Below are 23,256 nucleotides of genomic sequence, written 5' to 3'. Positions count from 1 at the left end.
AAAGCTCAAAATTTTTAATGAATGTTTGAAGTCTTTTTTTTTCTCCCTTTTACTTATAATGGGTGAAATTTCACATGTCTATAAAAACATCAATTTAGTTTCAATTTACTTAAAACTTGGCACATATTTAGAGGCAGTTGATATGCTGACATCAGCACACACATAGACATGATGACATCAGCTGGATCCATGCCAAAATAAGCTACAATATATGCAGGGTTTGTTGTGCCCGGTACCACTTGTTGGTTCCTAATTTCAATATAAACTGTCAGGTTGGAACAGGTGGAACTGAGTGGACTAAGTTTACTAACTTTATGGTAACGTAACTTAAGGCCTACCATATCAAATTCAATACCTTTTAAAGACTTTTTTTTAAGGTATTAAATGCAGATTTGTAAATTCAAGACTTTTTAAGACCCCGTTGAAATAACAGCAGTATGTCAGCCTGGTTAATACTTCACAGCTAGACGTGTTGAGTTTGACCTTTCTCTCTGTTGTTTAGTGAGATTCCTCTAGGTCCTCTGGTTTTCCCAGCTGACAAAGACAGGTATACATAGGTTAATTCTCCTGTCAGTACCCATGACCATAATACTGATGAAGATCTACACTTGGTCCGTGAATGCCTTCATTGCCATCTCACTGCTCCTAATGTGTATTATGTGCTAATGCCAGCAGGTGTGTGTATTCAGATGAGTAAAATGCCAAAAGCGAATTTCCATATAGGGATAATGAGGTGAATTAACCTTTAACATACTCAGATTAATGCATCAAATATCATTGTATCAAAGGTTTCCGCTTAGTTTAATGCTTATTTAGTATCAAGAGTAGTAACAGAGTTCATTTCCAATCTTATGATGTACATTCCCATTTTTATGTTTTGATAGTTTAGTTAGATTTCTATATAATTCTAGATTTCTCCACTGTCTATTCTATTGTGTAAAACTATGAGGCATTTATGCACTCTTTAGATACAATTCCTCAAAAAAAAGGAAAGAAAAGCCATTTGGTGGATTTAAAAGAAAAAAAAAACATGGTAATTTTAACCCATACTTTCAGCAGTCCTGAGGTAGCATGGGATCATGGGAGTTGTTGTTTTCACCATACTCATCAATTAAAGTCTAATAGCTTTGAAAACATGTTAATAAATGAGGTAACATTGAGTTTTTACTCACATTACTTTCATCATGTACTGACTCACAGTATGTCATTTCACTTTAATGAAAAAGCACCATATAATATTTGATCATAATGTCAGTGAAGGGAACATGACATGTTTACAGGCAACCTCTGGAACAGCTAGTTAAAGTGATTAAAATGACGGATTTCTTGGAATTTGAACAGCTTTGTGAACACTATATAACGTTAGTACCCAAGTAAACATATAGATATGTATTTTAACCTATTTTCCATAATATAGTTTTAAATATTCATTAAATTGAAGTCTCGCTACATTTAATAATAACTACATTTAAGGCAGCCCAGACCAGGAGCATCCAGGAACACAACACAATATTTGAGAAGGTGATTATGTCTCTGCCTCCTGAATCAAATAGGATACAAGGAGATTTAGCTTGGGGCAAATTTAATCTTACAGAGAATGCTCTCAAAATATTGCTTAACTCGCTTTGGGGGGGTCAGGCAAGGAGATGGAACCCGTGAATTAAATTTTGGCATAAGTTGTTTTTTGTTTTTTGTTTTTCTCAGATAGGACAGTTGAATGTCATGTTGCTCAGAAAAGTGTTTTCATTTGGCTTAAAGAGCTTCCAGTTTGATGACTCAGCAACTTACTTTATGGGGGCAAATTGAACGTCAGTTTTTCATTACATGGGATTCAGATCATAAACAAGAGGGGCAAGCCCCCCCACCCCCGATCACTGCCAAAATTTAATCATTTCTTCCTTGTGCCAGTATCAACATTTCCTGCATTTTTCCTGAAAATCCGTCCATAACTTTCTGAGTTATCTTGCTAACAAACACGCACACAAAGCAAACCGATCACAATACCTTCTGGCAGAGGTAATAATGGCTGAACAGACTGTGTTCTTTTAATTCTGACATCTTTTCTTTTTTCTCATGTCCTTCCACCACACATAGACTTACAACATGTAGGAACAGTATGATGATAAATAATCACCTTAGCAGTTACTGATCATCCTTCAATTGGTTGGTTGGTTGGTTCATTTGTTTGTAGTGTTGGGAGTAAATTACAAAAGTAATGCATTACAGCAGGGGTGTCCAATCCTGGTCCTCAAGGGCCGGTATCCTGCATGTTTCAGATGTATCCTTCTACCAACACACCTGATTCAAATGATCAGCCTATCATCAAGCTCTGCAGAAGCCCGATAACGACCATCAGGTGTGCTGGAAGAGGGAAACATCTAAAACATGACACTGGCCCTCGAGGACCAGGATTGGACACCCATGCTGTAATGCATTACTTTTGTAATTTACTCCCCTGCATTACAGTAACAGATTACTTTTTGCTGTAATGCAGTAGTGTAAGGCATTACTAATCAATTTTCAGTAATATTTTACTCGGTACATGTTCAATAGCGCTTGTGTTACAACACACTTTTCGCCCATAATTTAATTACAAAAAAAAAAAAAAATCAGCAAGACCTTAAAGGATCAAAAATGTGTCTGTAACATTCTATTTCCTGTTGGTGTTCAGCCAGTGGTGAAGGTGGTAGAAGACAGTCCATTGTCCACATGGACGTACGTTCATTACTAACACTAACCCTGCTTTAAGAAGCTACTTAGCATTAGCCTGATCCCTGTGATGAGCAATGACAAGGTAAGCTTACATTTCTATGACTAGTCAGAATTCTTTATCAATTGCAGATTTATCTACCGGCGTCCTTGGTGCCGCACCACCTGTTTGAACATGTAAAATGTTGAAAAAAATGTAAGCGTTCCTGCTGGGATTCCAACATCGTAGACCATAGTGTTATTCACTGAGCTATCTGTCCCATGTACTTTGGAGCACAAAGTTATGCATCCTAAACCTCTCCTATTTCTTGTATTTGGGGCGGGGGGGGGGGTTCTACTGTGCACATGCCATTTATAACAAGAGTCTGTATGTAACTCAAAAGTAATACCGAAGTCATGTAATGCATTACAATTCTGAGACAGTAATATTGTTTGACAGTTTGACATGAAGGCATTCTTTTCTGTGTTTATTTTCCTCTGTTCATTTCTTTTTCACCTTAATGTTGATACTTAATACTTGTTGCTTAATATACTTTTATTATTATTATTATTATTATTATTATTATTATTATTATTATTATTATTATTATTATTCAGTCAGTGGTTCTGCATTAATGCCTTCAGACATGGACCACCTCTGTCACAACCTGTTTCAGACTCTAAAGCTGTTTTTAGAATCACACAGTGGATGGAGTTTAACTAAGTCACAGTAAGGTTACAGTAACAATTAAAGTTGAACTTAAGTTACACTTTAACATATTGCATACGCATTCCTTTTTTTTTTTCCAACTTTATTGAAAATATATAGGTCTGCAACACATAGAAATTTTGAACAAACATCAAGATGTCAAAAGGAAAAAAACATCTAAACAAATAAATTAAAATAGTGCAAACACTTAGAGACACAAAAAAAGAATAGACAAATAATAATAATAATAATAATAATAATAATAATAATAATAATAATAATAATAATAAATACTTTAAATATTCAGACATAAGAAAAATAAATAAATAAATAAATAAATAAATCAGAAAGTAAGTTCAGTCCATTTTAACCCTTTAATGCATGAATTATGAGAACCTTAATCAATATTTTTTTTTCCCTGAGTGTTTTTATTCCTCTTTAGACATGAAAAACAAACAAACAATGTGACTGAATTTTTTTATGAACCTATTTTTCATGGAGTTACAAAAATGTCCACTCAGCTGGACACCATACGTCTAATTTTAGAAGATGTATTTACTGACATACTGTGTGAAAACTACTAAATAAAAACATTTTTAATGCAGCTAATCTGACATTTTCTCCCATTTTAACATTCTATAATACTAGTTATTACTCACTTCATGGAGATAATTGGCAAAAAAACAACTTTTTGTTTAAACAAAACAAAACAAAACAAAAAAAATTAATTACAATCTAATAACAATTAGCATTTTTTCTACACTCAAACATGAGAGCAGATCAGCTTTATCCAGCACAGCAAAGTTACAGTACTGATATGAATTACAGTGTATGGGATGATGCATAAGCGTCCAATCTGTTAGCTGATATGGAACTAAAACCACAAAACCATCCATGAATATACAAGAGAACACCGTTGAGCAGCTGTCTACTGTAGTGATCACTATGTATGAAAGGGTTAAAGAATTCTTTATAAATTGCCAGGGCGTTAGTGCTTTTTTTTTTGTTAAAGATACAGTAAATTCCATTGATTTAATGTATTTTTCAAATTCCATCAGAAAGACTTTAAATTTGGACATGTTTTGGCATATTCATTTTTGTGTATAGGAAATTTTCCAAATAAATTGATCAGATTAACAATAAATTCTAAATTACTCCACATGACATTTAAATCCTTCCTTCTTCTGCTCTGCTTTCATCATTTAGTTTGAATAACAGTTTTAAAGAGGCATCTGAAGCATTAAAATCCTGAAAATAAACAAATGTATGAATAAGGGTAAGTAAGTTTTGGACTCCAGATAAAAAGATATTCAGGATAAAAAATATTGAAGAGCAAAAGTAGAAATAAATAATAAATGTATCTTATAATTATGCTCATTTTTGTCATCAGGGCCTTTTTCACGTCACGAACAAGAGTTAAAGTGTCAGTAAATGCTGTCATGGAAGATTTTTAACACTCTGGATACAATTAGGATGAAAACACAGAAGTCACTGAAGCGGGGATGAAGCAAGTACATTTTTACATATACAAAGATATAATGAGACAACAGACTGCACCTCAGAGTCTGCTTACTGCTGTCTGACAAGAACAGAAGAGTGATGGTTTTTAAAGCATTTGACAAAACAGGCCAATAATACGAAAGGTCAATTTTTACATCATTGGCTGGTTTTATTTTTCACTTATTCATGCATTATCTAGTTCATAACACTAGGTTACAAAAAAACGTTTTTTGCAAGTTGTTTTTTCAACTGAATTAGGACCATTTTGCACCACTAAATCCAAAAATGACATCTGTTTTTCTCAATCAGGTCAGGTTTTCTTGCTAATTTGATTTTGAAAATTATTTGCATACCATGTGGCGCCCAAACTTTATCTTGGTCACCAAGTTTAATACCAAAATAAGATTGGTAAGCACACTTTATGAAACTTGTGACTTGATTCCTGTTAGGTACAATGGTGTATTCGCCGCAGATGTAGCAGAATACGTCAGGCTTATTTTTGCAAGATCTTCTAGTTGAAGCCATTTCATTCACCTGTAATATTAAAAAAAACATTAATCATAAATTGGCAAAAGTAAAATCTTCAGAACTCATTTATTACGAGAAATATGGAAGAATTTTGTATCATATGATGTGAAAATGCCCATAAATGTAAGCAAAAATGTTAAAAAGCCAATATGTAGCATAGTTCAGAAAGTTGACCTGATTGAGCAAAATTAATGTGATTTTTGGATTCAGCACACCAAAATTATCCTAAATCAGCTCAAAAAACTTAAACAATAAATTTGTTGTTGGCCAGTGTTAACATTGGGGGTAAATTGATCTCTACAGGCGATATGTTAAAATGACAACCTTAATTTTTTTTGCAGTTTCCTTGTCAATGCATGGATATGGTTCGGTCCACGTTTGTTCACCACGTCCTGTTTGAATTGTCAGGACGACTTTTATTTTTCATCTCTCTAATGCATGTGACCTTCCAATGTCACAATGTCATGTTTAGAGGTAAACTTCAGAATACCTTCAAACCACCCAAGATGTGATCACTGGTCACTTATCAAAATGACATCTGATATTAAAATTAGATTAAAGCTGGAAAAGCATTACAGTTGATAGAGCAGGGCTGTCAAAGTCAGTTTCTTTCAGGTTCCACATACAGACCAATTTGATCCGAGCTAGGCTGGACCAGTAAAATAATAACATAATAGTCTATGATTAATGACAACTCCAAGTTTTTGTTATTATTTTATGGCAAAAAATAGCTTTAAACTATGAAAATATTTAGATTTACAAAGTATCCAAACAAAAAAAGATGTGAATAACCTTAAAAAACTGAAATTTCTTTGGAAAAATAAGTGCAATTTTAACAATATTATGCCTCAACTTATCATTTATGCTCTTGAGACCCAGGGAAGTACAAGTTTTGGCTTTTATTATTATTATTATTATTATTATTATTATTATCATTATTAATAATAATAATAATAATAATAATAATAATAATAATAATAAATAATTACCTATATTGGAAACATCATGATGTAACAGTTTTTTCAGATGCTTTTTTTTTTTTTTTTATGGAATGCCCTTTGCGGTGGACAGTTTTGTTTTGTTTTTTATTCTTAGGTCTTAGGAGGTTAGACATGTGTATTACAGACTTGATCTACAAAGGCACAAAACATTTAATAACAGGCAGAATATTGTTAAAATTACACTTGATTTTCTTTAGACATTTCAGGTTGTTCATGTTTGTTCAGGTTATTCACATTTTATTGTTAAAGGATATTTTGTTAATGTAAAGATTTTCATAACATTTATTTATTACCTCCGCCAAGGAGGTTATGTTTTTGCCAGGGTTTGTTTGTTTGTTTGTTTGTTTGTTTGTTTGTTTGTTTGTCTGTCCGTTAGTGTGCAACATAACTCAAAAAGTTATGGACAGATTTGGATGAAATTTTCAGGGTTTGTTGGAAACGGGATAAGGAAGAAATGATTAAATTTTGGTGGTGATCGGGGGTGGGGGGGCCCACGAGGGGGGGGCACTGATCAGCCTTGGCGGAGGTCTGCGCTCTCCGAGTGCTTCTAGTTTCTTTATTTTTTCCTATTAAACCATAAAGAAAATTTGGAGTCATTATTTATAGATAACTATGCTTTTATATTTTACTTTAGATCATATTGGGCTGAATGTGGCCTGAGCTACAATGAGTTCAAAGTTTAATGTCATTCATTCAATGTAGTAAATGAAGAACGAAATGTGTATTCTATGGTGGCTGACAAGGGCCAAACACATTGCAACGACTAAAAGCGTCTCAGTTTAGAGAAAACAGCTGCAAGTACGGAAACTATGCCAATTTACAAACTCAAACACAAGTCTAAATGAGGTACAAAAAGAGGAATGTGGTGCAAATGAAAAAAAAACTTCAGTTGTAGTGACTGGTTATGCAGCGTTTTTCATTTGCAGATGTTTTCTTGGTTTGCATCGTTTCTTTATTTGCAGATCATTTGATGATTTATGCATTCGTTTTTGCTTCTTGACACGCATTTTTTCATTTGCACCACGTTCCTCTTTTTGTACCTCGTTTAGACTTGTGTATTAGTTTGTGAATTTGCATCGTTTCTGTACTTGCAGCTGTTTTCTTTTAACTGAGATGCATTGGGCCATTGCAGTGTGTTTGGCCCTTGTCGGCCACCGTAGTATTCAGGTCCCAATAATAAGTTAATAATAGGATTAAAAAAAAAAAAAAAAAATCTAAAAAACAGACACTTAAAAACACACACATAAGTAAAACACACCTAAAGCACATTCACCATTTAAAAGACATTCCCTAGCAGAATAAAGTACATAATAAAGCGCATATGCATGTATGACAAAGTGCAGCTCAGTGATGTCTTCAACACTCTTGACTGTTAATGTCTTAAATATAATTTTGGCAGTTTTCCAGATTGGAACCTTTAGTGGGCCGTTTTTGGGCTGCAGACCACATGTTTGGCACCCCTGTGTTACAGCCATATTTGTGTGTGTGAAAACTTATTTAGATCATGATTTATTCTCTAGAACTTTGCTTTCTGTTTGCTTTGGGGCATAGTCTTATTTATTATTTAATCATACAGGGTGGGGAAGCAAAATTTACAATGAACATTTAGTTGTTTTTTTCTCAGCAGGCACTACGTCAATTGTTTTGAAACCAAACATATATTGATGTCATAATCATACCTAACACTATTATCCATACCTTTTCAGAAACTTTTGCCAAATATGAGTAATCAGGAAAGCAAACGTCAAAGAGTGTGTGATTTGCTGAATGCACTCGTCACACCAAAGGAGATTTCAAAAATAGTTGGAGTGTCCATAAAGACTGTTTATAATGTAAAGAAGAGAATGACTATGAGCAAAACTATTAGGAGAAAGTCTGGAAGATACTATTAAAGAAGAATGGGAGAAGTTGTCACCCGAGTATTTGAGGAACACTTGCGCAAGTTTCAGGAAGCGTGTGAAGGCAGTTATTGAGAAAGAAGGAGGACACATAGAATAAAAACATTTTCTATTATGTCAATTTTCTTGTGGCAAATAAATTCTCATGACTTTCAATAAACTAATTGGTCATACACTGTCTTTCAATCCCTGCCTCAAAATATTGTAAATTTTGCTTCCCCACCCTGTATACTTGGGAGTTCGGTTAAAGAGAAGGAACGGTCAGGACCTGCGTGGGAAGGAAAGGGTTGAAACCGGCCGACCATCTCCTTTATGTTTACTGAGAAGTAAGTGTGTGGATGTGAAAGGCACCGACACGGTCTCGACATCACAGTGTTTTTCTTATGTTCATCCTTCGTGAAGTATAAAGGTGAAAATAAGATCAGACTATACAGCAGACAGCAGTGTTTGGATGTAGAGGGTGAGTGACAGAGTGGAGCCCCAAGAGGATGGCAAGATTAAAAAGATCACAACAGGCAGAACAGAACGGCCGAGACATGAATGTATCTGCTAAACTTACACATACATCTGAATATGAGTTACCTAGTCCTTGGACGTTTTCATTTTTATCAATAACCATCCACACTGATGCAGATATTTTACAAAAACTTATATTTTTGTCTGTGTTTGGGCATCCTATCCACACGTAAATGTCACTATAGGTCAGTGTTTCTCAAACTGTGGGGCGGACCCCCTAGGGGAGGTGCAAAGGCGTGCCGGGGGGGCATGGGATCACTCCTGGGTGGTTGTTTTTATTTTGTTCAGGTTAGAACATGTAGCAGTGGAACTAATGTTTTAGCGTTGAAGCACCCTGGACTCATTTTAGGAACGTACAACAAAGAAATCTACTGCCATGGTGATCTGTCACTAGACTAGACAAAGAGTTTAGGTTTGGAGAATGGACAAGGATTGGACTGGAAAAGAAAAATGTACAATGTTTCTGTTTTTACACAGTTTGTACAGCTTGCACTTTAATGTTCTGAGATGTGCAATGGAAACAGGCTCACTGCAGCCACTGATGTTGTTAAAATGTTCATCCTTGTTACCAAAATGCCTTTGTTCTAAAAAAAATAAATAAATCAATAACTTTATTGTCACAGTTGTAACATAATTGTGCATTTCCTATTTTTATTTGGAAAAATATTGTCTCAGGGAGCAGTCTTGTTGTGTTTATTCGTATTGTTCAAGCAAAAGTCTAAGATATTTTTAATTTGAACAAAAATTATTCAAGGAAAAGCAAAAAGTATTGTTACGATATTGATATTTCTTTCAATAAAAGTTATAATTGCACCACTGTTGCAATGTTGTTGGGGTTGAGGGGGTCCTGGAGATATTTCATCCTCCAAAGAGGGGCCAGACAGACAAAGACTGAGAACCACTGTTATACACTACCAGGCAAAAGTTTGGACTCACCTGGTTTTTCTTTATTTTTATGACTATTTTCATTGTAGATTCTCACTGAAGGCATCAAAACAATGAATGAACACATATGGAATTATGTAATTTAAAAAGGTGTGACAAAACTCAAAGCATGTTTTATATTTTAGATTTTTCAAAATAGCCACATTTTGCTTTTATTACTGCTTTGTGCATTCTTGGCATTCTCTTGATGAGCTTCATGAGGTTCTCACCTGAAATGTTTTCCAAAAGTCTGGAAGGAGTTCCAAATGATGCTGAGCTCTTGTTGGCCATCTGTGGTCCATCTCATGTCATTTAAATAAGAAGGTGAGTCCAAACTTTTGCCTGGTAGTGTAGGTGCAGGGGTGTCAAACCCATTCTAGTTCAGGAGCCACACAACTTGTGACTGCATCCCTTAACTCTACTCATTCATTTAGAACACAGGTGTCAGACATGTGGCCCGGGGGCCAAATCCAGCCCACCAAAGGGTCCAGTCCGGCCCTGGGATGAATTAGTGAAATGCAAAAATTACACTGAAGATATTAATCATTTTAGTTCAGGTTCCACATACAGACCAATTTAATCTCCAGTGGGTTGGATCAGTCAAATACTATCAGAATAACCCATAAATAATCACAACTCCAAATGTTTCCCTGTGTAAATGTAAACATTTGCATGTCATTTTACTGTATTTACACTAAAACAAACTAACATTTCATAAAAACATGAATAACCTCAACAAATATGAACAAATATGAACATTGTGAAATGTCTGAAGTGTAATTTTAATGATCTGAAGTGGGCCAGACCAGTAAAATAATATCAATGAAAAAAGTACAATTACATTATGAAAATGTTTACATCTGCAAAGTTTCTTTAAAATGTGAATAACATGAACAACCTGAAATGTTTTCAGAAAAATAAGTGCAATTTTAACAATGTTCTGCCTCAGTTTATCATTTACACAACTTACAGATCACAGTGGATCTACAAATACACAAAACGCACATTTAATAACAGGCAGAATATTAGTGAAATTGCCCTTATTTCTCTTAAGACATTTCATGTTGGTCGTATTTGTTCAGGTTATTCTAATTTTTTTGTGAAAGTATAGTTTTTAAACGTAAACATTTTCATATAATTTAACTTTTTTGCATCAAAACAAAAAGAAAAATTTGAAGTTGTCTTTACTTATGAGTTATTATGATAGTATTTTACTGGTCTGACCCACTAGAGATTATACTGGTCTGTGTGGAACCTGAACTAAAATGATTTTAACGTCCTTCATTGATAACTTCAGTGTAATTATTATATTTCACAAATCTATCCCACAGGCTGGACTGGACCCTTCAATCGGCCGGTTTTGACCCAGAGACTGTATGTTTGACACCTGTAGGACACAGAGATTTGTGCAGATTTTCAAAAAGGCTTTGTGTGCATCCATGTGTTCAAGTGTGTAAAAATGGAGAGATGGGGAAATGATGGTGTCACAGCTCATTTTGCACTTGTCTCTTATTGCTTTGTGTAATGAAGCGGCACCTGAAACATCAAATCCAGGTGTATGAAACTGTGTATGACCTGCTGTAGATCAAGGTCAGCACAGACACCTTTGGAAGACGGACCGGACCGGAGTTGGACAAAGACAAATCCACATCATATAAAGAGTGCACTTCCACATCAACAAACAACACTTCATGTACCTTTTTTTTCTAACAGAACTGCTTGTTGCTGCTTCACCTTCAGGTAATTTTAGTCATTTTTCAAAGGACAAAAAAAAGCTTTCAGCATTAACACTTAGATGCATAAATGGATCAAAAATGACGCGGTGAGGTTTTCTTACCATATCTTTGTAATAAAAAGTTGTCATTATTTCATATTCCAGGTATTCCTCAAAAGCATGTTGTTGACATCATGCCATTTCAATTTTGATTTTACCTTTTATAGATTTTATGACATTGTAGTTTTTGTATTTTTACCCCGAGCTTCCATAAGTGGGTCAAAATGACACTCACTCACTCACTCACTCAAAAAATGTAAGTCGACATTGTTCTATTGCTGTTATATACTATATATCGTCGCTGTAACCTCGAAAGTCCATTTTTGTTCTTTTTTTCTTCTTGTCATAAAATGATTCTATTGGTCAGTCTTTACGTTTGCCTGATGGTTTTACAAATATTTAACCAATGAAAAGTGTTGAAAACTTGTGACTGCATCTCTTAACTCTACTCATTCGTTTAGAACACAGGTGTCAGACATGTGGCCCGGGGGCCAAATCCAGCCCACCAAAGGGTCCAGTCCGGCCCTGGGATGAATTTGTGAAATGCAAAAATTACACTGAAGATATGAATCATTTTAGTTCAGGTTCCACATACAGACCAATTTAATCTCCAGTGGGTCAGATCAGTCAAATACTATCAGAATAACCCATAAATAATCACAACTCCAAATGTTTCCCTTTGTAAATGTAAACATTTGCATGTCATTTTACTGTATTTACACTAAAACAAACTAACATTTCATAAAAACACGAATAACCTCAACAAATATGAACATTGTGAAATGTCTGAACTGTAATTTTAACAATTTTCTGCCTGTTATTGAATGTTTTGTGTGTTTGTTGATCCACTGTGATCTGTACGTTTTGTAATTGACCTGTGTAAATGATAAACTGAGACAGAATATTGTTCAAATTGCACTTAGTTTTCTTAAGAAATTTCAGTTTGTTCATGTTATTCACATTGTTTTAAAGGATAGTTGGCATAATAGGTTGCATAATTTTACTTTTTTCACTCTAAAACACAGAGGAAAGTTTGGAGTTGACATTATTTATATGTTATTATGTTATTATTTCTCTGGTTCGGCCCACTGCAGATCAAATTTGGCTTAATGTGGCCCCTGAAAGAAAATGAGTTTGACACCCCTGATTTAGAACATACATTGTTTTTCCAGTTTCCTGAAAAATAACTATTTTGAACATAAGAGGTTTCTGCCTGACAGCGACAATATTATATACTAGACATACTTTGCTTTTCAAGTTTTCTAAATATTAAAAAAAATATATATATATAAAATTGGTAAAAATGGTAAAAAAAAAAAAAAAAAAAAAAGAAAGAAAGAAAGAACAAGAAAAAAAAATCAAACATGAAGTCATTCTTTGTGAACTAAAATATCATACAAATGAATATTTTTAACGTGACAAAATGAATAATAACAGTGGCATAAAAACACACTGATTTTAACATGGGTCATTTTTTACCCATTTATGGAAGAGTGGAGGGTCCAGACACTCACACATCTAAGGGTTCATCTAAAAGCTTCTTCACACTGTCGGTGTGATGAAAGGACAGACATTTTGCATCAGGTCTTTTCATAATAATGTGAGATTGTTCAGTAAAAGAATATATTTGTGGCAGGCTGTTTGAGAGAAACAGTGATGAATTCAATATCACCTGGAGCTTCATCTTTGCCCTGGGTGTCGCCATCTTGTCTCATCTTCATTATCTTTTTTTTTTTTAATTTTATTTATTTTTTATTTTTATACTGAACAAGATGGGTAGAAATCAAGAGGTCTGGCTCCATCGTTTTTATTGTCACATCTAGTCTGTAAAGTGATTGGTTAATGCCTTTATTAATTCACTACTCATGATTTTAACAACAACAATAAATGTTCAAATTAGTCTCACAAAAAGTGTGTGTAAAGGCCTTTAGACAGACAAGTGTCACACAAGGAAAATATGGAAAAAAAATGCAAGTTCAAAATCATTTAAACCATCAAATTGAGTAATACAATTTTTTTTTTTTCCTTTGTCACATTATGTTATTAGAACTACTGAGTTTTCTTGCATTTTAAATTAATTAAATATATTTAATTTGACTGCATATCTGTTCAAATAACTTATGTTGTTTTGATTATTTATTAAGTGTAAATTCAACCCAATCTCTTTTACAAAGCACTTATATTCAAACCTGTATCCCTCTGAGAAATTTAGAGGTAGAACATTTAAAATCATAGTCATAAAAACAAAAACAAAACAAAAAATCAGTGACGAGGTGAGGCAGTGGGGGCAATGGCATCAAATGTCAGACTGTACTTTTAATCTCATTTGGTTATTTTCATTTATTTATTTACTTATCTATTTTTTATTATGCCCCGTTTTCCCCCTTTCTCTCTCTCTCTCTCTCTCTCTCTCTCTCTCTCCTTTTCCATCTCCTTCTTCTTCCTCTCATTTAGTTTCAGTTACCTAATGATTGTCTTTGGTCATATCCCTGATTGATTGATTGATTGATTTTATTTTATTTTTTTAGTTTTTTTTGAGAAGCCCACATCACAACAGTCACAACACATCTTACACACTACACATCTTACACACTCCACCACACACACAACATTTACACAACCAAGACAGGACACTGATTTTTATTACTGACTGACATTTTGTTTCTTTAGTATATTACATGTCACATATCTTCTTAACCCCCCCCCCCCCACACACACACACACACACATTATGGTGATGTAATGTGGATGTAAATATTGTATGATACTGAACATAAATCTCTTTGTCACTTGGCGTCCCTTCAATAAAGGTTAAAATAAATAAATAAATAAATTAGTATTGAGAAAAATTAAGTAAAAACCATCTATGAGGCATTTTGGAAGCAAAGATCATGCAAAGATTTAAACCAAACTAATCAATGCACAATCACAATATAAAACAATTATGACATTTGCCGTTATAGTTTTGTATCCCAGACCCCTGTTAGAAAGACACACCTGAATTTCACCTGTCCCAATACTTTTGTCCATATACTGTTATACTATGAGGTTGTAGCAGGAAGTAGAACTTAACAATGACATCACTGGTAAGGAGGGGGAAGGGAAGCTGATAAATGAGACACACCTGAGAGCTGTGGTGGAGGGAAACTCAAACAAAAGAGAGACTGGAAGGAGGTCAGAGAAAAAAGGAGAAGTGAGATTGACAAGGAAAGGAGGGAAGAACAAAAAAAGAAAACCTTAATGTGATTTTAACGGAAGAATCTGGAAATGGACCGATGTGGACCCAGGAGATTTTAAAAAGAGAAGCTGAATCCCTGGAGCAGGCGGACCTGACCTGCTCGGACTCAGGAGTACTCTCTCTCGGAGGACACCCCCCAACCAGATAAGTCCCTTTTTTCCCCAAACTCTCCTGGCTTCTCCTGTCTGGCCTGAGGAAACCCCCTGTGTTCTCTCTCTCCCCCCTACTCTACACCTATATGCCCCTAACCTCCAACCTGCCCTGAACTGGACCCCCTACATCTTTACCCCTTCTCACACACACACATCCCCCCTGAACTGAACTGAACTCAACTGAACTCAACTCAACTCAACTCTATACCTACATGAAAAACCTATTGTGATCAGCAATGGACTACCTAAGTTTAATTTAATGTTTAATTCCTGATTTAAGATGTTTTTTTTGAGTTTATGAATAATAAGAAATGTTTTGATGATTATGCAGATGATTTTGAAATGCTGGTCTACAAGAGGGAAAGTTAAGAAACCTTAATTTTATGTGTTAACAGATGTATTTTGTAACCATGAAGTGAGCAGCTGGGTTTCTTTTGTTTTTTGTTGTTGTTGTTGTTTCTTTCACCTTTAAGTTTAAGATGTAATAAATTCGACAGGTGGAAGGTAATTTAACCCTTCTCCTGTCTGGCGCCCAACAAATTATTTTTTGTTTAGGTTATTGAGACTTCTACGTTACAAGGTTAACGGTTTATTTGTCCTCATCTCCTATTTTTGTTCTGACTCTATTATTTTCCTTTCTTCATACTGAGCCACTATCGTTGACATGAACGCAGGAAACACCCTCACATAGGTAAGTGTCGGCTGATTTGTGGAACCAGCCTCACAAAAAAAACCTCACAGTCACATTTCTTAATTCTAGTGCCAGTTACAATTGCTCCAGAGAGTCTCCTCAGGCCTTTGTTAAACCCACTTACCGTGTCAGATGCACTTCTCCTCGCGATCCGTCTCTCCAGATGTGTCATGACGGCTTCCCCTGCCTGGTCTTTACAGCAGCGAGAGAAGAGATGGATGATGGGTAATGTAAGATACAGACAGACAAAGATGGAGTTTATTTGGAAGTCCCTTAGTCCTCCATCTGTAGAAAAAGAAATAAATAACATGGGGGGGGGGGGGGGGTTTAACATCACAACACCGTACGTCAACACACATCTACATTCAAATAGATGTTGAGCAAAGGCACATTTTTCTTTCACTTCGGGGAGACACGTCTTATGGCCTTTCTGTTTGAGTGTGCTTTCATTTGAGGAAATTGGTAAGATATTGGACTCTCCATCATCTTATCAATCTTCCTTTGCTGGTTTAAAGCCTCTCGCTTGAAGATGTGACAAAAATACTCAAGCAGGTCTCAAGAGGAGAAAAGATTAACTGCAGAGCTGTGGGTAAAAATACTTCAGATTGTTATTTTTACTATTTGTCTAACAATATTTTTGGAGTTTGGCAATTATTCCTGTCAGTTATGGTGGTGTAACATAGGACCAAAGGAAACCAGGACATCTGGAAACTACAGGGTGTCCCATAAGTCTCCATACATAGGAGACATAATACATTCCGTACATATATGGTTCTAACATGTATTTCTTTATATTTCTTCTTTATAGTTCTTCAGCAGTGGAGGACACGCGTTGAAATGTGTTCCCGACAAAATGGCAGTCATATAGAGCATATTATATAAATAAAAATGATTTATGTCAAGAAACGTTTATTTTTCCTATGTATGGAGACTTATGGGACACCCTGTATTTAATATTGTTATTTCTGAGGGACTAGACACAATTTTGATTCATGAATATATGAGTTTAAACAGAGTAAAGACAGTTGTAAATGGATCACTAAATTTAATTCTTTTTTTGTCATTTTTGTTGCTTTTTTTGTTCACTTTTATTATTATCTGTTCAGTTTTGATCCTTTTGTTGCTTATTTTTAATTTTTTGTTTTGTTTTAATATTTTTGTGCTATTATTATGTAATATTTATTGCTTATTCATGTCATTGATTTGATTATTGTTTGCGTGGAGATTTTCTTAATCTCTTTTTCATCAGGTTGTTTATTTTTTATTTATTGTTTTGATCACTTTTGTTCATTATGTACTGTTTTTATTTTATTTTATCACTTATATTGTTCATTTTATTGATTTTTTTTTAACCATTTTTATTTTTTAGTGTTTTTTGTTGATTATTTATTCATTTAATCACTTTTTCATCGAGTTTATTTTGTTCATTTTGCTGATTTCATGCTTTTTTTGTTCATTTTTACAGATTATTTGTTGATTATTTTGTGCCTTTTGTTAATTTTTTGTGTTCATTTTGTTAACAAGAAAAGAACTCGGAGAACGCAGACCTCCGCCAAGACAGATCTGCCCCCCCGATCACCACTAAAATTTAATCATTTCTTCCTTGTGCCAGAATCAACATTTCTTGAAAATTTCATGAAAATCTGTCCATAACTTTTTGAGTTAACTTGCTAACAAACAAACAAACATGCAAACACACAAAGCAAAGTGATCACAATACCTCCTGGTGGAAGTAATAATTATATAGTTGTGTGACTTAAAAAGCATTTAAATGAAACAGAATACTGAACAGAGGCCATATGAAGTAAATCTTATTATTATATTATTATTTTTGATCGGTGATACTTTGTCTTAGCATGTTTTTTTGTTTGTTTTTTTTAATTTTTTTTTAAAGGTAGACATTATATCTAGATCTAAGTCGACATCTCAGCCTTGATAACATCCCACACAAAGAGGCATATTTGTGTGGAGTAGACATAATTCTATCTGACATGAAAAGAGGTACCCAGAAGATTAAAAATGATTCCACCTGAAATATTTCTCAATGCACAGGAAAGGTGTGTGCACATACTACTATAGTTCATCGTTGCTGAATAAGGAAGTCTATTCATACAGTACAAACAGTAAAATGCACACCTAACTCTGGAAAAGGTCAAAACTGATTGTGACAGACATTAGGAAGGATTAAAAAATACAGGATTACAGCACAAATGAGGAATTTTGGGGTAAAGATAATAAAAGAAAAGGCAGATGGGACACCTCCATGAAAGGTTATTAGCAGAGAAGAAAAGTGGGGGAAGAGGAGAGGACATCAGTGGCATGGGCTCGTGGACAAAAGAGACAAAAAAAGACAGAAAATAGAGAAAGAGAGAGAAGTTAAGAAAAGTGAGAAGAGCCAGATGCCTTTGCTCAGCATCCTCAGAAAGTGATGAAAGTCATTCCAGTTTTATATCCACGATGACAAGTCCCCCAATGTCTACTGTCATATCGATCAATGTGTATGTGTTTTCAGGCGCACAAGTGTGTGGTTATGTGTGAAAGTGTGAATGCAACCCATATACAGGCTGTGACCGTCCTTGGAGTTGTGTAATCTTTGTACTATGTGTTACTATGATTCTGCTGGAGAGATCCTTCCTCTCACACAATCTTAGCTTTGTTTACTACGGCTGCAGAGTTACAAAACAATTAGCACTTTTGGAATAGCAAAGATAGATGTAGTCATAGGTTAGAGGATAATTGGACTGACAAGTGGTAATACAAACACACACTCTAAAAGCCTGTAATCGAGGAGGATTTGTGTTCTGTGCTTATGTGTGTCTGTAAATTTGCTTGTCTTCTGTTCTTCCTCTATGTTTTTTTTTCCTTCCAGGATGTGTGAATGGACTTGTCATGTTCCATACAGCCTCCAGTGAGACAACCAGGGCCAGAGATCTCCTGGTTTTCTTGGTTTTTTCCCTTTTGATTCACTTTAGTGTCTAGTGAAAGGGACGACAGGGCCTGTCACTCTTTCTCCATGGCTGCACACACACCTCCAGATGGGCGCACACACACTCACACACACACACACACACACACACACACCTAAATGGGTCACCAAGTCACACAGAGGGTCATAGACACAACACAAGGATGCACATTTATATATACAAAAGCAGCACTCACACAATAACGCAACAGGAGGAGACACAATGACAGGTGTTAGGGTGTGTGCAGACATGAACACATCCACGCTGACTGACACATGCACTTCTAAAACTACTGGGGTCACAGTGGGCAGTGACGTTACTGACTGAGACACGACCAATGACAGCTTGAACGCAGCCTTTAGACCAGGGTGTCAAACTCATTTTCTTTCAGGGGCCACATAAAGCCCAATTTGATCTCAAGTGGGTCGGACCAGTAAAATCTCTATCATAATACTGGAAGCTCTCAGAGTGTCTGTGTGTGTATCAGCATGATTCTGAGAAATGTAGACGTTTTTAATTAGCCGATTTGGTACCGACAGCTGAGGAATAGTACCATCTCCACATTAAATATCTCAGCAAGTTGATAGGACCAATATTTTGGGAAATATTAGTAATTTTGGAATACAAAAGCCTTACAATCATGTAGCTATGTCCATGATGGTTGATGCTGTATGATGGGAAATGAAGTTAAAAACAGGAACGACACATTTGCTAACTTCAGTGCATAGGTATCTGTATTAAAATGACCCATGCTTCCGCAAGGGTCAACACACTAGAAATAGCATAATAGCCTATAATTAATGATAACTCCAAATTGTTCTCTTTTTTTTGTGCAAAACTATAACATTAAACTACAAAAATATTTACATTTGCAAAGTATCCAAACAACCTGAAAAAACTGACATTTCTTACAGAAAATAAGTGCAATTTTAACAATATTATCCCTCAACTTATTATTTATGCATGTGTATTATGGACTGGATCTACAAAGGCACAAAACATTTAGTAACAGGCAGAATAATGTTAAAATTGCACTTTATTGTCTTTAGACATTTCAGGTTGTTCATATTTGTCCAGGTTATTCACATTTTATTGTTAAAGTACAGTTTTTAATGTAAATATTTTCATAATTTAATGGGGGATCTTCTTTGCACTAAAACAAAGAGAAAAATTTGGAGTTGTCTTTGTTTATAGGCATAATGTAATACGATTTTTTTCACATTAAGCCATGAAAAAAATCTGGAGTCATCATTTATAGGTTAACATGCTATTATTTTATTTTAGATCAGGGGTGTCAAACTCATTCTAGTTCAGGGGCCACGTACAGCCAAATTTGGTCTGAAGTGGGCCAAACCAGAAAAATAATAACATAAGAATATATAAATAATGTTAACTCCAAACTTTTCTCTATGTTTTAGGGTGAAAAAAGTAAAATTACATTATGAAAAGGTTTACATCTACAAATTATCCTTTAAAACAATGTGAATAACATGAACAGACTGAAATTTCTTAAGAAAAATAAGTGCAATTTTAACAATATGTGTCAGTTTATCATTTACATGTGTGCATTACAACTCACAGATCACAGTGGATCCACAAATACACAAAATATTTAATAACAGACAGAATATTGCTAAAATTGCACTTCTTAAGACATTTCAGGTTGTTTATATTTGTTCAGGTTTTTTTTTTTTTTTTTTTTTTTTGAGAAATGATAGTTTGTTTTAGTGTAAATACAGTAAAATTACATGAAAATGTTTACATTTACAAAGAGAAAAATCTGGAGTTGTCATTATTTATAATCAAACTAAAATGATTGTTAATAACATCTGCATTTCACAAATTCATCCCAGCTGAATGTGGCCCCTGAGCTACAAATTACCCTGAACTTTCGGGTGCAGTGGAAACGCAGTTACCAGGAACTTTTTTACCCCAAAAAGTTCCTGGTAATAAAGTTCCTGGGTCTTTTGGTGGGAAAGGGCCTAATGACTCCAACACTCTTCACTGTTAATAACTTCTGTATAAGTTTTGTACTTTCATTCATGCCACGGGCCAGACTGGAACCTTTAACAGGCCAGTTTTGGGCCACAGGCCTTATGTTCGACACCCCTGCTTTAGACTCACACTCAGGCGTGTTTCCACCACTGATCATCTGTGGTATCTTCACTCACTGCAAGAGAGCTCCATTGACTTTACAGTGAGCTGTTTTCTGTTTTTACCTCCGCCAAGGAGGTTATATTTTTGCCAGCGTTGGTCTCTGTCTGTCTGTCTGTCTGTCTGTCTGTCTGTGTGTAAGATAACTCAAAATGTTATGGACAGATTTGGATGAAAATTTCAGGAAATGTTGATTCTGGCTCAAGGAACAAATGATTCAATTTTGGTGGCGATCGGGGGGGGACAGATCTGTCTTGGAGGTCTGTGCTCTCCGAGTGCTTTTCTTGTTAACAAAATGACGACAAAAAAAATAGCAAAAGGCACAAAATAATCAACAAATAATCTGTAAAAATGAACAAAAAAGCACGAAATCAGCAAAATGAACAAAATAAACTCGATGAAAAAAGTGATTAAATGAATAAATAATCAGCAAAAAAACACTAAAAAATACAAATGGTTAAAAAAAAAACAATAAAATGAACAATATGAGTGATAGAATGAATAAAAAAACAAACAGTACATATTGAAAAAAGTGATCAAAACAATAAATAAAAAATAAACAACCTGATGAAAAAAAGATTAAGAAAATCTCCAAGCAAACAATAATCAAATTAATGACATGAATAAGCAATTAATATTACATAATAATACCACAAAAATATTAAAACAAAAAAACAACCAAAAATTAAAAATAAGCAACAAAAGGATCAAAACTGAACAGATAACAATAAAAATGAACAAAAAAACCCCAATTTAAATTAGTGATCCATTTATAACTGTCTTTACTCTGTTTAAACTCATATATTCATGAATCAAAATTGAAAAGCACTCTCCGAGTGCTTTTACTTTTACAGTCAGGCCTTTGAGAAGAGTGATGTGTAATGAGCATTATGGGCTGTGGTACGAACAGTTGTTAAAAATGTGTGAATGTCCTGCTTGTTTTTGTGTGGAGCCCAAGAGGAATAGTAGTTACTGTAGTAATACTGAATGAGGATCTGAAGTAAATAAATGAAATGGTAGCTGTCATGGACTGGGAACAAAATGTAAGAGATGATGTCATTTTGATGCAAACTGAACATGTCATGTGTTATGGTCAACACCATGAAGAAACATCATGAAGTATTTATTAACATCTGTAAGGGAACTGAATACCTGTTGTCTTTCTAGTGTCAAATCTAAAACAGAAAAAAAATGATGGCTGCAACAACATGCGTATGTTTGTTGGTGTTTTGGGGTACTACAATATCACAGATACAGTGCTGCCACAAACAGCAACAAAATATTGTTTTCAAATGAATATGCAGTGATATAAACTAGGGCTGTCCAAATTAACCCTCCAGCATCCAGGTGCGCCTTTTAGGCACACTTTGCACTTCGTTTTAAAAAACTTCATATTATTTTTCACAATTGAAATAAGGTTAGAATTCAAAAGTTGTTCATTTTTGCATGATCTTTAAAGTTCTGGCCACCAACTAAAATTTGCACATTGTAAACAAAAGAAAATTACCAGACTAGCATCTGTCTCCCAAGTGTGCCTAAAATGCAGTACTTCTTCCATTTGATATGTACAGGGTGGGGAAGCAAAATTTACAATATTTTGAGGCAGGGATTGAAAGACAGTGTATGACCAATTAGTTTATTGAAAGTCATGAGAATGTATTTGCCACAAGAAAATTTACATATTAGAAAATGTTTTTATTCTATGTGTCCTCCTTCTTTCTCAATAACTGCCTTCACACGCTTCCTGAAACTTGCGCAAGTGTTCCTCAAATATTCGGGTGACAACTTCTCCCATTCTTCTTTAATAGTATCTTCCAGACTTTCTCCTAATAGTTTTGCTCATAGTCATTCTCTTCTTTCCATTATAAACAGTCTTTATGGACACTCCAACTATTTTTGAAATCTCCTTTGGTGTGACGAGTGCATTCAGCAAATCACACACTCTTTGACATTTGCTTTCCTGATTACTCATATGGGCAAAAGTTTTTGAAAAGGTATGGATAATAGTGTTAGGTATGATTATGACATCAATATATGTTTGGTTTCAAAACAACTGACGTAGTGCCTGCTGAGAAAAAACAACTGAATGTTCAGTTGTAATGTTCATTGTAAATTTTGCTTCCCCACCCTGTATGATTAGGTCTGACCTGGATTTACAAAAATAAAATCAAATTAGAGCAGAAAAATACATCAATATATAATATTTAATGGTTTGATTTATAGGTGTGCATTTTACACACACTTGGGGACAGATGCTAGTATTTTTGAACATTTGACCTAACGCCAAAAATAAAAATGCAAATTAACTAATGTTGGAGTTAATCATTGACATATGCCAGGCTGCAAAAATCAAATAATATGTGATCCACTTTTTATGTAGTATTTTGAAAGAAATAATTTTTTTGTGTTTTTTGCATCCAGAAAAAATGATTTGTTTACATCACAAACACAGGATTTAAAGGGTTGAAAAATGTGACAATTTTTGAGAATTTGGTATTTTTATTTACGGCTCAAGTT

This window comes from Sphaeramia orbicularis, chromosome 14 (assembly GCF_902148855.1).
Source record: "Sphaeramia orbicularis chromosome 14, fSphaOr1.1, whole genome shotgun sequence".
NCBI lineage: Eukaryota > Metazoa > Chordata > Actinopteri > Kurtiformes > Apogonidae > Sphaeramia > Sphaeramia orbicularis.
Note: the sequence above shows the minus strand (reverse complement) of the source record.